At 43.9% G+C, this 15,732-nt stretch overlaps 1 pseudogene; it reads left to right on the forward strand.

Annotated features, from left to right (window-relative positions):
* Positions 1 to 542: 542 nt before the first annotated feature.
* LOC103648581 (nuclear envelope-associated protein 2-like) lies at positions 543 to 12,065 on the forward strand (annotated as a pseudogene).
* The last annotated feature ends 3,667 nt before the right edge of the window (positions 12,066 to 15,732 follow it).

The raw sequence follows: 15,732 nt of genomic DNA on the forward strand, positions 1-15,732 counted from the left end.
CAAATTTTTGGTGCATCTGAATTTTATGGATCCAGAACGGTTTCACTATTTTTTTGTGGAATAAAACTGTTTTTGTGAATGAGTTAGTTAAGCTACCCTAAATAAACCCTTATCACCCGCAGTGCCCCCCATAAACCGATCCCTCCTTTTTTTTAGTTTCCGCGGAAAGTTACTACTGCTATTCTTTGTAATAGGTCTAGATCAAATTATTTTATACCTAACTAAATCTCTACTGCTACTTAAATGTCTATCGTAGGCGTCCACATTGGCCAGTAGTGCACGGTTCTGCCGGTTCCGCATCCCTCCCGCACGCCGCGCTTCTTTCCATTGATGTCGTCTTCCCCACGCGCTGCGCCCGCCTGCCATCGCCAGTGCGCTCCCTCTGTGCTCCCTCCGCCCCAGAAACCGTGTCGCCCACTTCCATCCATGGTAGAATCTTCCATCCGTAAACCAGAGCCCACCCTCCTCCGCCTCTGCTCTCCGCCATCAACGCGCACGCGTCGCATAGCGCCGCGGATCCCCCACCCTCCTCCCCTCTGCACGCCGCCATAAACACCTACAGTCACGCCGCGGATCCCCCCACCGAAGGCGACAACGACGACGGAGGTCCGGCTGACTCGTCCGGGTCTTTGCAACAGCGGCAAGCGGGTTGGAGCTCCGCTTAGGGCAGGGGAGAACCACGTGGAGACCTGGAGTCACGCTGCCTAGACTCGTCGCTGGGTGCATTCGTCGTGGTGGAGGTCGGATTGTGAACACGCCGTCCAGTTAGGACACCGTCGTCTCCAGATCCAGGGGATGGGGTTGCTCGGCATGGCGGCCAAGGGCCCCTCGCCCACGCATCGCCTCCTGCCGCAGCCGCACTTGGCCGTCTCCTCGCTGGCGGCCTCCGTGGCTCTGATCCACTGCTTCCTCAACACCTGGGGATGGTTGACGTCGCCTTCGCCGTCTCCTCGCCAGTGGTCTCCACCAGCCCCACAGTCCAAGACAACGCGACATGAGTCAACCCAAGTCTGGTCACACCTACACTGATGACCGTACCCGACGTGAGTCAAGCCAAGTCCATTCCCCTCCCTTGCTTCCTCAACGTGTTGTCTTGTGGTCTGCTATTTGTCTCGGAGAAGGTGGTGCCACCATCATCAGTTTCTTCGTCGTCGAATTTGGATCCGTTGCTGATGGATCTTACAAAGAAGAAGTTGAGCTTTAAGAGGAAGGTGGTGTCATTGTCATATGAGCTCAAGGGTGTGAGGAGCAAGCTTGCTTCCTAGGAGCAGCTGTTTGTAAGGGAATCTCAAACTAGAAAGGTTAGTATGTGATAGTCGCCTAGAGGGGGGGTGAATAGGGCGAAACTGAAATTTACAAAATTAATCACAACTACAAGCCGGGTTAGCGTTAGAAATAATAACGAGTCCGAGAGAGAGGGCGCAAAACAAATCGCAAGCAAATGAAGAGTGTGACACGCGGATTTGTTTTACCGAGGTTCGGTTCTCGCAAACCTACTCCCCGTTGAGGAGGCCACAAAGGCCGGGTCTCTTTCAACCCTTACCCTCTCTCAAACGGTCCCTCGGACCGAGTGAGCTTCTCTTCTTAAATCAAAACCGGGAACAAAACTTCCCCGCAAGGGCCACCACACAATTGGTGCCTCTTGCCTTGATTACAATGGAGTTTTGATCACAAGAACAAGTGAGAAAGAAAAGAAGCAATCCAAGCGCAAGAGCTCAAAAGAACACGACAAATCTCTCTCGCTAATCACTAAAGCCTTGAGTGAAGTTGGAGAGGATTTGATCTCTTTGGTGTGTCTAGAATTGAATGCCTAGCTCTTGTAAGTGGTTGAGAAGTGGAAAACTTGGATACAATGAATGGTGGGGTGGTTGGGGTATTTATAGCCCCAACCACCAAACATGACCGTTGGTGGAGGCTGTCTGTCGTATGGTGCACCGGACAGTCCGGTGCACACCGGACATGTCCGGTGCGCTAGCCACGTCACCAAAGCCGTTGGGTTCTGACCATTGGAGCTCTGACTTCTGGGCCCCGCCTGGATGTCCGGTGGCGCACCGGACATGTACTGTAGAATGTCCGGTGCGCCAGCATGGGCGTGCCTGACTTCTACGCGCTCTGGCGCGCATTAATTGCTGTTGCAGGCGACCATTGGCGCGAAGTAGTCGTTGCCCCGTTGTTACACCGGACAGTCCGGTGTACACCGGACATGTCCGGTGAATTATAGCGGAGCAGCGGTTGCGAATTCCCGAGGCTGCCAAGTTCCAGAGCCGCGTCCTCCTGGAGCACCGGACACTGTCCGGTGTACACCGGACATGTCCGGTGAATTATAGCGCGCCGGCTCTGAAAATTCCTGAGGCTGAGGAGTTCTGCGCGAGGTCCCCTGGTGCACCGGACACTGTCCGGTGCGCCAGACCAGTGGAGCCTTTCAGGATGCCTTTAGCTCTCTATTTTGAACCCAACATTGGTCTTTTTAATTGGCTTGTTGTGAACCTTTGGCACCTGTATAACTTATACACTAGAGCAAACTAGTTAGTCCAATTATTTGTGTTGGGCAATTCAACCACCAAAATTACTTAGGAACTAGGTGTAAGCCTAATTCCCTTTCAATCTCCCCCTTTTTGGTGATTGATGCCAACACAAACCAAAGCAAATATGGAAGCGCATAATTGAACTAGTTTGCATAATGTAAGTGCAAAGGTTGCTTGGAATTGAGCCAATATAAATACTTACAAGATATGCATGGATTGTTTCTTCATTTTTATCATTTTGGACCACGCTTGCACCACTGATTTTGTTTTTGCAAATTCTTTTGTAAATCCATTTTAAAGTTCTTTTGCAAATAGTCAAAGGTAAATGAATAAGATTTTGCAAAGCATTTTCAAGATTTGAAATTTTCTCCCCTTGTTTCAAATGCTTTTCCTTTGACTATACAAAACTCCCCCTTGATGAAATCCTCCTCTTAGTGTTCAAGAGGGTTTTGATATTAATTTTGAAAATACTACTTTCTCCCCCTTTTTGAACACAATGAGATACCAATTTGAAAATCATTAGTTTTAAAATTAGGTGGTGGTGCGGTCCTTTTGCTTTGGGCTCTTACTTTCTCCCCCTTTGGCATGAATCGCCAAAAACGGAATCATTAGAGCCCTAAGAATTACTCTCTCCTCCTTTGGTAAAAAATAAATGAGTGAAGATTATACCAAAGACGAAGTCCTTTTGCTTGGTGCTCATGCTTTCTCCCCCGGAAATGGAGAGTTGCTTGGAGTGACGGCAAAGGATGAGTTACGGAGTGGAAGCCTTTGTCTTTGCCGAAGACTCCAATTCCCTTTCAATACACCTATGACTTGGTTTGAAATAGACTTGAAAACACATTAGTCATAGCATATGAAAGAGACATGATCAAAGGTATACAAATGAGCTATGTGTGCAATTTAGCAAAAGAAATTGCGCGAATCAAGAATATTGAGCTCATGCCTAAGTTTGTTAAAAGTTTGTTCATCAAGAGGCTTGGTAAAGATATCGGCTAATTGATCTTTAGTGTTAATGTAAGAAATCTCGATATCTCCCTTTTGTTGGTGATCCCTAAGAAAATGATACCGAATGGCTATGTGTTTAGTGCGGCTATGCTCGACGGGATTATCCGCCATCTTGATTGCACTCTCATTATCACATAGCAAAGGGACTTTGGTTAATTTGTAACCGTAGTCCCGCAGGGTTTGCCTCATCCAAAGCAATTGCGCGCAACAATGGCCTACGGCAATGTACTCGGCTTCGGCGGTAGAAAGAGCGACCGAATTTTGCTTCTTTGAAGCCCAAGACACCAAGGACCTTCCCAAGAACTGGCAAGTCCCTGATGTGCTCTTTCTATTAATCTTACACCCCGCCCAGTCGGCATCCGAATAACCAATCAAATCAAATGTGGATCCCCGAGGGTACCAAAGCCCAAACTTAGGAGTATAAGCCAAATATCTCAAGATTCGTTTTACGGACGTAAGGTGAGATTCCTTAGGGTCGGATTGGAATCTTGCACACATGCAAACGGAAAGCATAATGTCCGGTCGAGATGCACATAAATAGAGTAAAGAACCTATCATCGACCGATATACCTTTTGATTGACGGATTTACCTCCCGTGTCGAGGTCGAGATGCCCATTGGTTCCCATGGGTGTCTTGATGGGCTTAGCATCCTTCATTCCAAACTTGGTTAGAACGTCTTGAGTATACTTCGTTTGGCTAATGAAGGTGCCTTCTTGAAGTTGCTTGACTTGAAATCCTAGAAAATACTGCAACTCCCCCATCATCGACATCTCGAATTTTTGTGTCATGATCCTACTAAATTCTTCACATGTAGATTCGTTAGTAGACCCAAATATAATATCATCAACATAAATTTGGCATACAAACAAATCATTGTTAAGAGTTTTAGTGAATAAAGTAGGATCGGCCTTGCCGACTTTGAAGCCATTAGCTATAAGGAAATCTCTTAGGCATTCATACCATGCTCTTGGGGCTTGCTTGAGCCCATAAAGCGCCTTAGAGAGTCTATAGACATGGTTAGGGTACTCACTATCTTCAAAGCCGGGAGGTTGCTCAACATAGACCTCTTCCTTGATTGGTCCATTGAGGAAGGCACTTTTCACGTCCATTTGATAAAGCTTAAAGCCATGGTAAGTAGCATAGGCCAATAATATACGAATTGACTCAAGCCTAGCTACGGGTGCATAGGTTTCACCGAAATCCAAACCTTCGACTTGGGAGTATCCATTGGCCACAAGTCGAGCTTTGTTCCTTGTCACCACACCATGCTCATCTTGCTTGTTGCGGAAGACCCATTTGGTTCCTACAACATTTTGATTAGGACGTGGAACTAAGTGCCATACCTTATTCCTAGTGAAGTTGTTGAGCTCCTCTTGCATCGCCACCACCCAATCCTAATCTTGGAGTGCTTCCTCTACCCTGTGGGGCTCAATAGAGGCAACAAAAGAGTAATGCTCACAAAAATGTGCAACACGAGATCGAGTGGTTACCCCCTTATGAATGTCGCCGAGGATGGTGTCGACGGGGTGATCTCGTTGGATTGCTTGGTGGACTCTTGGGTGTGGTGGTCTTTGTTCTTCATCCTCCTTGTCTTGATCATTGGCATCTCCCCCTTGATTATTGCCGTCATCTTGAGGTGGCTCATTTGCTTGATCTTCTATTTCATCAACTTGAGCTTCATCCTTATTTTGAGTTGGTGGAGATGCTTGCGTGGAGGAGGACGGTTGATCTTGTGCATTTGGAGGCTCTTCGGATTCTTTAGGACACACATCCCCAACGGACATGTTCCTTAGTGCGATGCATGGAGCCTCTTCATTACCTATCTCATCAAGATCAACTTGCTCTACTTGAGAGCCATTAGTCTCATCAAACACAACGTCACAAGAAACTTCAACTTGTCCAGTGGACTTGTTAAAGACTCTATATGCCCTTGTGTTTGAATCATATCCTAGTAAAAAGCCTTCTACAGTCTTAGGAGCAAATTTAGATTTTCTACCTCTTTTAACAAGAATAAAACATTTGCTACCAAAGACTCTAAAATATGAAATATTGGGCTTTTTACCGGTTAGGAGTTCATAAGATGTCTTCTTGAGGATTCGGTGTAGATATAACCGGTTGATGGCGTAGCAGGCGGTGTTGACCGCCTCGGCCCAAAACCGATCCGAAGTCTTGTACTCATCAAGCATGGTTCTTGCCATGTCCAATAGAGTTCGATTCTTCCTCTCCACTACACCATTTTGTTGTGGTGTGTAGGGAGAAGAGAACTCATGCTTGATGCCCTCCTCCTCAAGGAAGCCTTCGATTTGAGAGTTCTTGAACTCCGTCCCGTTGTCGCTTCTAATTTTCTCGATCCTTAAGGCGAACTCATTTTGAGCCCGTCTCAAGAATCCCTTTAAGGTCTCTTGGGTTTGCGATTTTTCCTGTAAAAAGAATATCCAAGTGAAGCGAGAATAATCATCCACTATTACAAGACAATACTTACTCCCGCCGATGCTTATGTAAGCAATCGGGCCGAATAGATCCATGTGGAGTAGCTCAAGCGGCCTGTCGGTCATCATGATGTTCTTGTGTGGATGATGGGCACCAACTTGCTTTCCTGCTTGGCATGCGCTACAAACCCTGTCTTTCTCAAAATGAACATTGGTTAGTCCTAAAATGTGCTCTCCCTTTAGAAGCTTATGAAGATTCTTCATCCCAACATGGGCTAGTCGGCGGTGCCAGAGCCAACCCATGTTAGTCTTAGCAATTAAGCATGTGTCGAGTTCAGCTCTATCAAAATCTACTAAGTATAGCTGACCCTCTAACACACCCTTAAATGTTATTGAATCATCACTTCTTCTAAAGACAGTGACACCTACATCAGTAAAGAGACAGTTGTAACCCATTTTGCATAATTGAGATACAGAGAGCAAATTGTAATCTAATGAATCTACGAGAAAAACATTGGAAATAGAATGGTCAGGAGATATAGCAATTTTACCCAAACCTTTGACCGAACCTTGATTTCCATCCCCGAATGTGATAGCTCGTTGGGGATCTTGGTTTTTCTCGTAGGAGGAGAACATTTTCTTCTCCCCAGTCATGTGGTTTGTGCACCCGCTATCGATGATCCAACTTGAGCCCCCGGATGCATAAACCTACAAAACAAGTTTAGTTCTTGACTTTAGGTACCCAAACGGTTTTGGGTCCTTTGGCATTAGAAACAAGAACTTTGGGAACCCAAACACAAGTTTTCGAGTTCTTGTGTTTGCCCCCAACATACTTGACAACTACCTTGCCGGATTTGTTAGTTAAAACATATGATGCATCAAAAGTTTTGAATGAAATGTCATGATCATTTGATGCATTAGGAGTTCTCCTTTTAGGCAACTTAGCACGGGTTGGTTGCCTAGAGCTAGATGTCTCACCCTTATACATAAATGCATGATTAGGGCCAGAGTGAGACTTCCTATAATGAATTCTCCTAATTTTGCTCTCGGGATAACCGGCAGGGTATAAAATGTAACCCTCGTTATCCTGAGGCATGGGAGCCTTGCCCTTAACAAAGTTTGACAATTTCTTAGGAGGGGCATTAATTTTGACATTGTCTCCCCTTTGGAAGCCGATGCCATCCTTAATGCCAGGGCGTCTCCCACTATAGAGCATACTTCTAGCAAATTTAAATTTTTCATTTTCTAAGTTATGCTCGGCAATTTTAGCATCTAATTTTGCTATATGATCATTTTGTTGTTTAATTAAAGCCATGTGATCATGAATAGCATTAACATCAACATCTCTACATCTAGTACAAATAGAAGTGTGCTCAACGGTAGATGTAGAGGTTTTGTAAGATTTTAATTCTACAACCTTAGCATGCAATATATCATTCTTAGTTCTAAGGTCGGAAATAGTAGCATTGCAAACATCAAAATCTTTATCCTTAGCAAGCAATTTCTCATTTTCAATCCTAAGGCTAGCAATAGAAATATTTAACTCATCAATCCTAGCAAGTAAATCAACATTATCATCTCTAGGATTGGAAGTTGAAACATTACAAACATGAGAATCAACCTTAGCAATTAATTTGGCATTTTCATTTCTAAGGTTGGTAATAGTGTCATGGCATGTGCTTAGCTCACTAGATAATTTCTCACATTTTTCCATTTCTAGAGCATAAGCATTTTTAACCTTAATATGTTTCTTATTTTCCTTAATTTTCATGAATAGCACTAATTAATTCATTTAATTTTTCCTTTTGTTCCATGTTAAGGTTGGCAAAAAGAGTACGCAAATTATCCTCCTCATCACTAGCATTATCATCACTAGAAGACTCATATTTAGTGGAGGATTTAGATTTAACCTTCTTCTTTTTGCCGTCCTTTGCCATGAGGCACTTGTGGCCGACGTTGGGGAAGAGGAGTCCCTTGGTGACGGCGATGTTGGCGGCGTCCTCGTCGTCAGAGGAGTCGGTGGAGCTCTCGTCGGAGTCCCACTCGCGGCATACGTGGGCATTGCCGCCCCTCTTCTTGTGGTACCTCTTCTTTTCTCTCGTCTTGCCCTTCTTGTCGTTATCCCTGTCACTGTCACTTGATAATGGACATTTAGCAATAAAGTGACCGGGCTTACCACACTTGTAGCAAACCTTCTTGGAACGGGATTTGTAATCCTTCCCCTTCCGTTGCTTGAGGATTTGGCGAAAGCTTTTGATGATTAAAGCCATCTCCTCATTGTCGAGCTTTGAAGCGTCGATTGGTTGTCTACTTGGTGTAGACTCCTCCTTCTTCTCCTCCGTCGCCTTGAAAGCCACCGGTTGTGCTTCGGATGTGGAGGGATCATCAAGCTCGTTGATCTTCTTTGAGCCCTTGATCATACATTCAAAGCTCACAAAATTCCCGATAACTTCCTCGGGAGTCATTAGTGTGTATCTAGGATTACCACGAATTAATTGAACTTGAGTGGGGTTAAGGAAGATGAGTGATCTAAGAATAACCTTAACCACTTCGTGGTCATCCCATTTCTTGCTCCCGAGGTTGCGCACTTGGTTCACCAAGGTTTTGAGCCGGTTGTACATATCTTGTGGCTCCCCCCCTTGGCGAAGACGGAAGCGACCGAGCTCCCCCTCGATCATTTCCCGCTTGGTGATCTTGGTGAGTTCATCACCCTCGTGCACGGTCTTGAGTAGATCCCAAATCTCCTTCGCATTCTTCAACCCTTGCACCTTGTTATATTCCTCTCTACTTAGAGAGGCGAGGAGTATGGTTGTGGCTTGGGAGTTGAAGTGCTCGATTTGGGCCACTTCATCCTCATCATAGTTTTCATCCCCTACGGATGGTACCTGTGCACCAAACTCAACAACATCCCATATACTTTTGTGGAGTGAGGTTAGATGAAATCGCATTAAATCACTCCACCTAGCATAATCTTCACCATCAAATGTTGGTGTTTTGCCTAATGGGACGGAAAGTAAAGGTGTATGTTTAGAAATGCGAGGGTAGCGTAGGGGAATCTTACTATACTTCTTACGCTCTTGGCGCTTAGAAGTGACGGACGCCGCGTCGGAGCCGGAGGTGGATGCCGATGAAGAATCGGTCTCGTAGTAGACCACCTTCCTCATCCTCTTTTTCTTGTCCCCACTCCGATGCGGCTTGTGGGAAGAGGATTTCTCCTTCTTCTCTTTGCGTGAAGAAGATTTCTTCTCCTTCCCTTTGGAGGAGTCCTTCTTCTTCTCCTTCCTCTTGGTGCGGGACTCTTCCGATGAAGTGCTCCCGTGGCTTGTAGTGGGCTTTTCGCCGGTCTCCATCTCCTTCTTGGCGTGATCTTCCGACATCACTTCGAGCGGTTAGGCTCTAATGAAGCACCGGGCTCCGATACCAATTGATAGTCGCCTAGAGGGGGGGTGAATAGGGCGAAACTGAAATTTACAAAATTAATCACAACTACAAGCCGGGTTAGCGTTAGAAATAATAACGAGTCCGAGAGAGAGGGCGCAAAACAAATCGCAAGCAAATGAAGAGTGTGACACGCGGATTTGTTTTACCGAGGTTCGGTTCTCGCAAACCTACTCCCCGTTGAGGAGGCCACAAAGGCCGGGTCTCTTTCAACCCTTACCCTCTCTCAAACGGTCCCTCGGACCGAGTGAGCTTCTCTTCTCAAATCAAAACCGGGAACAAAACTTCCCCGCAAGGGCCACCACACAATTGGTGCCTCTTGCCTTGATTACAATGGAGTTTTGATCACAAGAACAAGTGAGAAAGAAAAGAAGCAATCCAAGCGCAAGAGCTCAAAAGAACACGACAAATCTCTCTCGCTAATCACTAAAGCCTTGAGTGAAGTTAGAGAGGATTTGATCTCTTTGGTGTGTCTAGAATTGAATGCCTAGCTTTTGTAAGTGGTTGAGAAGTGGAAAACTTGGATACAATGAATGGTGGGGTGGTTGGGGTATTTATAGCCCCAACCACCAAACATGACCGTTGGTGGAGGCTGTCTGTCGTATGGTGCACCGGACAGTCCGGTGCGCTAGCCACGTCACCAAAGCCGTTGGGTTCTGACCGTTGGAGCTCTGACTTCTGGGCCCCGCCTGGATGTCCGGTGGCGCACCGGACATGTACTGTAGAGTGTCCGGTGCGCCAGCATGGGCGTGCCTGACTTCTGCGCGCTCTGGCGCGCATTAATTGCTGTTGCAGGCGACCGTTGGCGCGAAGTAGCCGTTGCCCCGTTGTTACACCGGACATGTCCGGTGAATTATAGCGGAGCAGCGGTTGCGAATTCCCGAGGCTGCCAAGTTCCAGAGCCGCGTCCTCCTGGAGCACCGGACACTGTCCGGTGTACACCGGACATGTCCGGTGAATTATAGCGTGTCGGCTCTGAAAATTCCCGAGGCTGAGGAGTTCTGCGCGAGGTCCCCTGGTGCACCGGACACTGTCCGGTGGCACACCGGACAGTCCGGTGCGCCAGACCAGTGGAGCCTTTCAGGATGCCTTTAGCTCTCTATTTTGAACCCAACATTGGTCTTTTTAATTGGCTTGTTGTGAACCTTTGGCACCTGTATAACTTATACACTAGAGCAAACTAGTTAGTCTAATTATTTGTGTTGGGCAATTCAACCACCAAAATTACTTAGGAACTAGGTGTAAGCCTAATTCCCTTTTAGTATGTAACTGGTACCTTCGAGGTTGTTGGTGGGGTTTGTGCTGACAATGAAAAAAATAGCAGCTTGCGGAGACAAAAACAAGGAGCATAGAAGAGGAAGTAATCAAGCTGCAGAAATGCTTACAGGACAAGGATGAGCAACTACGTTCATCCACAAGTAGCACGGAACAGGTAAAGAGCTTTCACAGCAAAATACACCACTTCTTGCAATTTATTGGAGTTATGGCATTAAATTGAACTTTTTTGTTTACTTTAATTTCCTTATGGTAAAATTTGGATACTATGTATAGAGCCCCCAAAAGGTTGACTATAATACAACAACAATAATTTGGAGTCAATATTTTTTCTTGCAGAATTGATGTCTTTGGTTATAAAAAAACTTGTGGTCAGGAAATAAATTTTAGCTTGACTTACATTGTTTTCTTGGTTCGCTTCTTTATTAATCAACTTGATCGAATGTTCATGACTACTAAATTCCTACCGTGTGTGTCAGGAAATAAATTTTAGCTTGACTTACATTGTCACGCAAGCCAAATGCAGTTCCTTAATAATATGTTTTCTAATTATATACAGTACCATCATGAGTTGGATGATCTTAGAACACATCTGCCATTTACTCAAGCTACAGGAGAAGTAGGTGTTGCATCAGCTAAGTTAGCTCAGATGTAGTGCATGTCATAGCTGAGCTGAATGAGAAGGACAGCTCATTCAAAGACCATAGACTTCGTGTGAACAATCTAGGTGAGCAGCTTGATCTTCTCCAGAAGGATGTACAAGCAAGGGAGGTCTCACAAATGCAACTTAAAGATATAGTTATAAGGATCGAGACCGACATCATGGATGAAGTTGCCAAAGCTTTTGAAATTGCGACGTTGAGAGGGGAAATTAGAATATTGTCTACTCACTGGATGAACAAAACCAAGAACCTTAAATCACAGGTATGCTATATTTCTTTTATTTGTTCATAAGAGGCCCCCATAACTTGGTTACAAATGCTTTGTTTCCTATAACGTTGAACTGAAGTATATTTACATGAGATTTATTGATTTTTGATCAGTTAAAAAAGCACAAGAGAACTGATCAGGAGCTGAAGAAGAGGGTTCTGAAGCTTGAATTTTGTCTCCGATCCTGTCATCCCCTGGTGCGTTCGCCATCGCACCTACCACTGTTACTAGCTCCCTTGCTCTTCTCTTGCTGTGACTGGGATAAAGCATCGTGGATCTTGAACCTATGCCAGAATTTAGGCGGGTCTAGAACCACCATGATGCCTGGAACATACTCCTATTTTATCTAACAACTCTTTCTTGTCCTGATTCTTGGCGGGGTTTCAGCATCTTCTGACAGGTACCATGCTAATAAGATGCTCAACTTTTACGCTCTAGGTGAGGGCTACAATCCGAACACATGCTAATGATAATACTCACTAGATATTATTATGCGCTCTTGTCACAACAATTGAGAACATGAACCTGGGGGCATGGCGTGGAGGGGCACCCACGGTAGCTCATTTGTTTCTCTACGTCCAGTTCTTGGAAAAGGCTACCTGCACTAATTCAGCATTGGGAAGTGTCGTGGGATGACACCTTAGATCCAATAGTACCTCTTATAAACTTTCAGACCTTCCCAATAAAAGATGGTTGAGTTTCATGGTAAACTTATTTATATACTACACTAAACAAGCTAACTGGCTAAGCTTAGCGAAAAATGTTCAATACGATCTGCCAAAACCACTTATAATTTGTGATGGATGGAGGAGAAACTAATCTTTTAAACTGAAGCATATGCATAGCTGAAACTAAATTCTTGTTTGAAGCATAATTTTAGTTAAGAAAACTAACTTTTTGTGTGTACTGCTTATCTTACTCTATATCAAGGTGGACACCATTACATATTTGCACCTTTTCTTTTAGGTTGAACAATTTGAATAACAAATATCTGAATTAAGAGAGGCTCTGGCAGACAAGCAAGACCCAACTTGCCACCACACGAATCCCCCTCGCCATCGGGCGAGGTGCTATAGGAGGAGCCCACGATCCTGCTCCTGCTCGACTCGGAGGCCCAGGCCCTGGCCTAGGCTGACGATGGTGGTGCAGTCAAGGCGACGATGTTGTTTAATTAAGAATGTTTCAAAGTTTGGTCTTTTACAAGGAATGAAATTAAACTGTAGACTACTGCTTTTCGTATTCCTTTTGACTTTTCCTGCAAATGTTGTTTAATTAGAAATAGTAGAATATTTTTGCTAAGAGTGGCAAAGACTGCTCAGTTTTCCTGGATTTCTAGAAATAAGGCGGCAATATAACAAAGAGTATTGTTCTGTTTGTTTTGTTCTGGATTCATGCTTTAAGTCTAGACATTGAACTATGAAAGGCGAGGATTGTTATTTGGCTGATATATTTCAAACCATTTCTAGAATTTGGTTTGGACTGAATTATTGAGATTATGTGCTCAGACGTGTTCATGAGTGTTGTGAGGGGTACTTCCGATGGAACTAACTCATTGTGAATATTGCCACATGTAAATTTTATTGCCTTGGAAATTGTTTTCAAGAATTATTCTTTGGTTTATTCAGATTGGTCGTACATATAATAATGTTTACAAAGCCCGTGATCTTGAAAATGAGAAGATTGTTTCTTTGAAGAAAGTGTGATTTGATAATTTGAAACCTGAGAGCGTGAAATTTATGGCAAGGGAAATTCTCATTTTGAAAATTGTTGCTTAGATTTTTAGAAGTGTATTTTGTTATAGGATTTCCAGTAACTTGAGTTACTGTTTAGCATGATTCTATACCCCAGTTTAGATGCTACTTTAAACATCTATATATTTTTGGACTGAAGAGGTAATGATTTGCAATTCCATTTTTTATTAAATATGACTAGGTACCGGAGCTGAGACTTTGTACATTGCAACCCAGAGGCATGCAATGTTCAACCAGAACGCATGTGACCACAAATGACCGTTGAAACATGACTATACTCTAGGAGTGGAGATGTCTATATGAAGAGTGTAGGTACAGGCAATTGGCTAATAGTGTACATGTTTAGTTTGCAGGGTCATAGTAACAGGTTTCACAGATGTGCATTTGATAGGGCAATTACTGATGATCAACACGATGAGAGGTGGGGAGTTCTATTGTTGGTTTAAGCTGGAGCAGCTTCTGAAGTCCGGACAGGTCTCTATGTGTTACCCTTTTTAAATTTCATTTCAAGAGAAGAAATTATTATTCGTTCCTTAAATTGTATTTGGTGGTACTCATGAATAAATGTTTTGACATGGTTGTTCGACTTCTTATAATGTTTGTTCGATATCTTCATTCAATTTGAGTCGGCATATCTATAATAATGTTACATATTTATATCGTCAATATAATATTAGTTACGGTGATATTTTGTCACACAGATTTTATATATCAAAGTGATGTTTGTTGTTTCATATATATGTTTTATACTAATTTTAACTCCCGTGGGTCATGGCAACGCACGGGCACACACCTAGTTTATAGATAAGAGTGTTAGAATCAATGGAGTAGTACTAGTACATCAGTAAAGATAATAAATACAAATATACATCGCTTAGGATAGATAGATAGCAACCCAAAATTGGATTTCACTAAAAAATACAGCAAGTCTCGGCTGTTTCCTGTCTTTCCAAGCGCTTGCAATAGCTGACTATTGCAATAGCTAGCTCATGTTTGATCTATATATGGTCTCCATCATGCATTAGTCGTTACCATGTCCTTCGTATGCAAGATTTTCATTGCCATGCGCTCCGGGAGCCACAGCATCCACTAGGTATGTAATGCCGCCTTTCGTGTCCCCCGCAGAATAGTTTTCTGGCCACTTGTCTTACTCTACGTCAACACACAGCAGAGTAGTTAGCAGAACTAACCAGAGGTTTACAAGTCAATTCTTTTCTTTCAAGCACCCAAAACCGTGTCCTGTTTCCTTGAACCGAAGCATAAAAACCAAACATCCTGACCCTACCTTTCTCTGCTAGCTAGTACAGCTGTACAAGTAAATAATATTTTCATTTGCCCTGCACCTCTGCACTACAGCACTACGCGTATAAACTGTGGTGGCGTGGTCATGCATGCATCCGCGTCCTCCTTTGGAAGAGTTTGCTTTTGTTTAAAGAGAGTTATTTTTGAACTAGTCAAGCCTTTAAAATATCAACTAATTTAGATAGAGAATTCGTTTCTCTATTTAAACTAGAAGCTTGTAAACTGAAAAAAAAATATTGACTTCGCTGTTCTGATTTCTGACTTCTGCACTGTGCATTTTTACTATTCATGCAATCGAACGTTTGGCGTATTCGATCGTTGCTCCGTTGGCTCACCAGACACTGTCCGATGCTAGTCGCTCTGGTATATTCGAAGCCTCGAAGGACCGAGAGTAGTCGACCGAAGAAGAAATAAATGAGAGCCAACAAATTTTCTCGAATTCAAGAGATAAATATTGGCTCGCTTTCCGAACCGATGCCCCGGCGATCACATGCACCAAAAAAAAAAATCCACACCAACTGCACACGTCAACTGATGGCTACTGGAAGTAAAATGAACAGCGCGGTACTGGATCCTCCGTATTCATATTAAACCTATGGTACAAAGAAGTCAACCCAACGACTTTCAGCCCAAGCAGTCTTGAGAGGAAATCTCGAAAACCTAACGAGCGATGTCCAAATATCATAAAAATCTAAACCATATATACACGACTCCCACAGGGAAGGTGACCACCAAAAATTTGCTTGAAATGCAAAGATCAAAACCCATCAAAACAGAGAAGGGGAGGGGAAATGCATGGAAAAAAGACAAGTTCAAAACCAAAGCAAGCACATAGGCCATAAATTTTAGAGAAACCTTGGAAAGGTAGGCTGCTCTCCAAAGCGGGGAGAGAAACCTTGGTTAAGTCGGTTCTGTCTGCTCAACCGATATATCATCTGACTGTTTTTCCAGCCAAAAAATGGTTGCTTCGACATATTGATAAAATCAGAAGAAGTTTTCTATGGAAAGGGGAAGAACCGGAATTTTGCAGTGGGGGACATTGCTTGGTCAATTGGTCGGTGACTTGCTTGCCAAAG

The sequence above is a fragment of the Zea mays genome, chromosome 2 (genome assembly GCF_902167145.1).
Source record: "Zea mays cultivar B73 chromosome 2, Zm-B73-REFERENCE-NAM-5.0, whole genome shotgun sequence".
Taxonomy (NCBI): Eukaryota; Viridiplantae; Streptophyta; class Magnoliopsida; order Poales; family Poaceae; genus Zea; species Zea mays.